Source organism: Papio anubis, chromosome 1, assembly GCF_008728515.1.
Source record: "Papio anubis isolate 15944 chromosome 1, Panubis1.0, whole genome shotgun sequence".
NCBI classification, from domain to species: domain Eukaryota; kingdom Metazoa; phylum Chordata; class Mammalia; order Primates; family Cercopithecidae; genus Papio; species Papio anubis.
This window is the reverse complement of record NC_044976.1, coordinates 22,889,387-22,896,426: the sequence shown is the minus strand read 5'-3', so window position 1 is coordinate 22,896,426 and position 7,040 is coordinate 22,889,387.

Sequence of the window (7,040 nt, the reverse complement as noted above, 5' to 3'; positions counted from 1 at the left end):
ATCCTCCTGCCTCAGCCTCTTGGGTAGCTGGCACTAAAGGCACCTGCCACCACATCCAGCTAATTTTTTGTATTTTCAGAAGAGATGGGGTTTTGCCACATCGCCCAAGCTGGTCTCAAACTCCTTGGGCTGAAGTCGTCTACCCTCCTTGACCTCCCAAAGTGCTGGGATTATAGGTATGAGCCACTACACCCAGCAAGACATCCATTTCTAAGTACTGTTTCAGCTGTTCGCCACCAGTTTGTTTAATTTTTTTTTTTTTTTTTGAGACAGGGTCTTGCTATATTGCCTGAGTTGGGCTCAAGTGATCCTCCTGCCTCAGCCTCCCAAGCAGCTGGGAGTACAGGCATGTGCTACCACACCCAGCACCTGAACAGTTTTGATATGTTTTATTTTTATTTTTTAAAATAGAAGGCAGGGCAAAAATAAAATAAAATAAAATTAGCCAGGTGTGGCCAGGCATAGTGGCTCACGCCTGTAATCCCAGCACTTTGGGAGGCTGAGGTGGGCGGATCACTTGAGGTCAGGAGTTCAAGACCAGCACAGTCAACATGGTGAAACCCTGTCTCTACTAAAAATATAAAAATTAGCCAGGCATGGTGGTCAGCACCTATAATCCCAGCTATTTGGGAGGCTGAGGTGGGAGAATCACTTGAACCCGGGAAGTGGAGGCTGCAGTGAGCCAAGATAGTGCCACCGCACTCCAGCCTGGGTGACAGAACAAGACTCTGTCTTTAAAAAAAAAAAAAAAAAAAAGAGAGAGAGAGAGAGACAGAGTCTCTCTGTCGCCCAGGCTGGAGTGCAGTGGCGTGATCAGAGAGCTCACTGCAGCCTCGAACTCCTGGGCTCAAGCCACCCCCACTACATCAGCCTCCTTCAGCATGCACCACCACATCTGGCTTTTTTTTTTTTTTTTTTTAATGAGATGAGGTCTTGCTATGTTTCCCAGGCTAATCTCAAACTCCTGAGCTCAAACTATCTTCCTACCTTGGCCTCCCAAAGTGCTGGGATTACAGGCATGAGTCACCATGCCTGGCCACACCTGGCTAATTTTATTTTATTTTTGTACAGAGTCTCAATGTCTTGCCCAAGCTGGTCTGGAACTTCTGTGCTCAAGTAATCCTTCTGCCTGAGCCTCCCAAAGTGCTGGGATTAAAGACGTGAGCAACTGCGCCAGTTGATTCTAAATACTCTCTAATTTTTCTTACGATCTCTCCCTGTCTCGTGAATTGTTTAGATGTATGTTTCTTAAACTGCAAATAGATGGGAGTTTTTTATCTTTTTAATGTCTAACTCATTTTCACTCTGATTGGAGTAGGCTATCCATAGTGATAGTAATCCTTTGACAGTTTGAGACTTGCTTTTGGTTCAATGTCATTAAATTTCATAAATCTTGTACATGTGCTTGAAAAGAGTGTAATTTGTGCAGCTGTTTGGTACAGTATTATAAAAATGTTCAGTATGTTCAGCTCACGTTCTTTACAAGTTCTATATCCTGATTTTTTTGGGGGTCTGTTTTAACTATTATCAGGAAAGATCTGTTAGATTTTCCCACTATCAGGTGGATGTGTTATTTTTCTGTATAATTTGGTTACTTTCACGTCCTACATTTTAAGGCTAAGTTATCATGTGCGTACAAGCTTATAGTTGTTTTCTCTTCCTGGTGAATGAAACTTTTAATCATTAGGTAGTGACCTTCTTCATCTGCCACATAAAGGAATGTGCTTTGTTTTGTTTGTTTGTTTTTGGAGACGGAGTCTCGCTCTGTCGCCCAGGCTGGAGTGCAGTGGCCCAGGCTGGAGTGCAGTGGCCGGATCTCAGCTCACTGCAAGCTCCGCCTCCCGGGTTTACGCCATTCTCCTGCCTCAGCCTCCTGAGTAGCTGGGACTACAGGCGCCTGCCACCTCGCCCGGCTAGTTTTTTTGTATTTTTTAGTAAAGACGGGGTTTCACTGTGTTAGCCAGGATGGTCTCGATCTCCTGACCTCGTGAACCGCCCGTCTCGGCCTCCCAAAGTGCTGGGATTACAGGCTTGAGCCACCGCGCCCGGCCAGGAATGTGCTTTGTTTTAAAGTCTATTTTGTCTGGTATTAATATAGCTGGTGTAGCTTTCTTTTGATTATGTATTGTATGGAAATCAATTTTTAGCCTTTACTGCTAACCTTTATGTATCCTTATGTTTTAGATATGTCTCATAAAAAGAAGACATGTGTGTATAATGCATGTGTGTGCCTGTATGTAAATAAATGCAGTTTGACACTCACTGTCTTTCCACTGGAGTCCATTGTTGACTGCTGATATTTTGGGATGTCTACTATCTTATCTGTTTGTCTTAGATTTTCTGTGTTCTTTTTGTTTGTTTGTTTGTTTTCTTTCCAACTATTTTTTCTCTTTCTCTATTTTCCTACCCTGAGTGAAATTCCTATGAAAGATGCTAATGTATGTTTGGCAACGTCTTTAAAGATGCCTAACTCCCTACAGCCACAGCTTCTCTTTCACAAAGGCAAAACCATCAAACCTTTTTCTCAACATTCATACTGGGACTATATAATTCCACAAAAATAGCATTTTGGGGTAAAAAGCATTGGAAGAATATCTGAGCACAAATCATTTTATATAATTTGCAGTAAGTGTGATCTCCAGAGTATTCTGAGATGGACTAGAGAAAGAGAGCAATATTTGAATCATTCATGAGGCTGAGGAAAAAAGTGGTTATTTTCCTATTTATTAATGAATTGGGATAACGAAAAGCCTAATTTCAATCACCAGAAGAAACGCAACATTAAATTTTCTTTACAGAAAACATATTTAGGCAATGGTTTAATACATGAAATGTAATAAAACGGATCTAAGAAACTTCTCAATACCTTTAGAAGTATTCCTTAGGCTTGGCAATGGTAACACAATAAAAGGAACCTATAAATTAGCTTTGTTCTTGCTTGGCCTATGTAAAGATCTTTCAATGATCTGTTGATCCTGAAGTGCAAATTATACATTCCCTCATTTATTAGCTTCTCTCAATGTGAACATTTACCTGCCACTTTGCACTATTTCTCCAACTGGATAAAATATAAAATAATTTGTCCTCTGATATTTATTCTTTGTGTTCAAATATCCTTCATTCTTGAGGAAACATCATTTATCCTAAAGACTATGTATTTTTTGTTGATTCATTTAAAAAAATAAATTATGCCGGACCTTCTACTCAGCCTGGCTTTTCAGTGGACTGCAAGCTGCTTCCAGCAGGGGGCAGTTTTAAGATCAATCCTATTCTTATTCACTGCAGTATTTCCATATACTAAAGTAATACAGAAAGCCATGCGCGGTGGCTCACGCCTGTATTCCTAACACTTTGGGAGGCTGAAGCAGGCAGATCAACTTGAGGCAAGGAGTTTGAGACCAGCCTGGCCAATGTGGTGAAACCCCATCTCTACTAAAAATACAAAATTACACACCTGTAGTCCTAGTTACTCAGGAGGCTGAGACATGAGAATTGATTTAGCCTGGGAGGCAAAATTATGCCAGTGTACTCCATCTTGAGTAAGAGAGCAAGACTGTCTCAAAAAAAAGTAATATAGATAAATAATAAAATATTATATAGCTTTAGAAAGGATTTTAAAGTAGCATATCAGTTCTTAAAAGGGAAGGTGAATAGGTAAATATATTAAATACTGATAATTATTATTGCTTCTGGATACATTTCAAAGTTTCTTCAGCATCCATTTCAAAGGTGGTTAGCTTTGTCGCTTTTAAAGAGAATGAGAATTGAGATTTTGCAAAATCACAACCCATTTGGTTCTTGGTATTAGTTTATTTTAAATGTATTTTAAACATTAAGAAAATATTAAAATTCCCATGTGATATAGTCAAGAAATATTAACACTGAACACAATGGAAATTAAGAACTAATTAAGAACAGCTTATAAAATATTAGTACTTTGTTAATTCTATACATTAAACATTTTCCTTGCCCAAGGTAAAAGGACCATGTATTATCCCTAGTCCTCCACAGCAATGAATTTTTCCTAGTACCAATGCATTGTATGACAGAAGCTATCTTGCAAACAGCTACTTGATAATCATATCCTTCTTCCTTTTTCCCTTCAAGATACTTCTTTTCTTCAAATTCCAGAAATACACTGTAACTGAATGTAACATGCAGATGACAGCAATGGGTCATATAGCTGGCGCGTGCTCTCTCTTTCTCTCTCTCTCTCTCTCTCCACCAAAATCCAATACCTGTGATAGGACTAAGAATTATAACAAAATGGCCAGGCACAGTGGCTCATTCTTGTAATCCCAGCACTTTGGGATGCCAGGAACTTGAGACCAGCCTGGGCAACACTGCAAGACCCCATCTCTACAAACAAATTAAATAATTAGCCAGGCATGGTGGCACACGCTTGTAGCCTTATCCACTCAGTTGGCTAAGGTGGGAAGATTGTTTGAACCCAGGAGTTCGAGGCTGCAGTGAGCCACAATTGCACCACTGTACTCCAGCCTGGGCAACAGAGTGAGACCCTGTCTCTCTCTCTCTCTAAAAAAAAGAATTACACAAAAATGAAGCCATGCAAGAACTGATTAGCAAGCTTTTTCTGAATTTTGTGTTCTCTCTCCTTCACACCCATTTTCCCTTGAAGTAGCATAAATATGGTTATGAAATATGTGAATTCTAGCTGTGAGGTGCTTTAGAAGCATGAAGAATTAACTTGGAGGCAAAACCATCAGTTTCCTATTTGAGAAAAAAGGTTACGAGCCCTCAGCTGGTAGCTTTGCCCTTCTGTGAGTCCACAGACATCCCTATGTAGATTTCTGATGCTGCCCCGATAGCCCGACATTAGCACGAAAGGGATTTAGAAGATTGCAGATAGCAGGGAAAGGACATAATCTATGAAAATGGACTGAAAACGACTTGTGATAAACATGAAGGATCTGCAGCTGTTCATTCAAAAACCAAATGACTATTTTTCTCCTTAGAATTGTTTCAGAAATAGCTCACTTTTATAAATTTCTGAATTCTCTAATGATGTAACATTAACATCATCCTGTTGGGTGATGGCTGCACATTTATTTGAGAAAAGATAATGTGGATTCCATTAAAATAAAAATCATCATTAACCACTTTACTTTTTCTGTAGTCACTTACTATCCCCCTCTGGCAGCGTAAGGTCTACAGGCACAACACAAATAATGCAACCTAAAAACCAATGCCTGAGGCTTTTTCCTATGATGTATGTAGGTTTTCCACAAAATATAGACCAGAAGCTGCCTTCGTATGCTAAGACCACCTGTGCAATTAGCCATCACAATGACAGCACATACCTTGTACCTAAAATAGCTAAGAACAACATGTAACCAACAACCTTCTTGGGGACTTAAGAAAGAGTGCTTGACAGCTGGATAACAGGCATCAGTAAAGGAGAAAAGTGGAAAAGGCCATACAGGAAGGTCAGTTTCAAGGAGCAACAGATGAGGATGGCAGCCAAGTGTGTATTTCCTGACCTTTCTGGAACCACCATGGCTCCACTCTGTTGCCCTATCCCAACTCGGAGAAGGCAAGGTTTAGCTGTTTCACTGAAGAACAAACTGGGAACATGATTTTGCCACACCCCTTTGCTTTGGACTGAAAAAAAATGAGGAGCCCACCACTTCTAGTAAACATTAGAGAGTAGGAGGATGGGAGGCTGAGGCATGAGAACTGCTTGAACCTGGGAGGCGGAGGCTGCAGAGAGCCGTGATTGTGCTACCACACTCCAGCCTGGGTGACAGAGCGAGACCCTGTCTCAAAAAAAAAAAAAAAAAAAAAAGAAAACAAAACAAACAGAGTAGGAGGAACGATTTTACTCTTGAGAAGGAATGGCTTGATTCATTCAGCAGTGAAATTATCTTTGGCATCCTAAGGCAAGAGATTTATATTCTATGTCTTTCTGTAAATCTGATCTAGCAAATTCTATTTCTCCAGTGTCCCGAGCCTGCAGGTCCACTAATATCAAAGGCAAGGCCTCCATTTCTGTCTGGGGGTAGGCAAAGTGCTTTTGGTTCTCCTCAATCTCTGACTAAAACAGCCAGGGAGATGGACTTTACTGAACAGAAAAAAGAGCACATACAGCTAGGCATGGTGAATTTTAAAACTTTCCTTTGATAATCTGAGTACTTGTAAAATTCTGGGACCTAAAGTCAGAAGTGCTAGAGGGGAGCAGAATATATGAAAAATGCAAAAACCTTTGTCAACCTTTATTATTTATGTTGCCATCATCATTTTTCCAGATCAGAAAGAAACCTGTAACTGAATTAAAATTCAAGAAAATATGGAATGCTAGCTATTCAAGATGGGTTTTTATGTTTTAATGGCTACTGTATTTATAAACACATACTCTTACTTATTGGAACATAAATTCTTTCTTTTTTCTTGAGACAGGGTCTCACTCTGTCACCCAGGCTGGAGTGCAATGGTGCAATCTTGGCTCACTGAAACCTCTGCCTCCTGGGTTCATGTAACTCTCCTGCCTCAGCTTCCTGAGTAGCTGGGACTACAGGTGCCTGCCACCATGCCCGGCTAATTTTTGTATTTTTAGTAGAGACGAGGTTTCACCATGTTGGCCACACTGGTCTTGAACTTCTGACCTCAAGTGATCTGCCTGCCTCAGCCTCCCACAGTGCTGGAATTATAGGCATGAGCCATACTGTGCCCAACCCTGGAACATCAATTCTTAAACGGCTATGAGTTTTTTCCAAATCTATAATATTCCTTAAACCATGTACAAGAAAAGTGGTCATGATGATTAATCATTATTGATCGGAACAAATTATGGATTGGCGTAAGGATGGGACCATGAAAATACTTTGATTGCTGTGTTAGTTACAAGGGTAGATACTGTCAAGTCACCAAACTGCACACTTTGAAGATCTGTACATTTCACTAAGAGTTTTACCAAAGTTAAAAACAATGTATAAGGGGAAACAAGTTAAAAGATGGAGTGAAGTGGCTACAGCAGCCAGCTGCCAGGTCAGAGGTAGCACCTGGGTCTCACCATCGCTGAG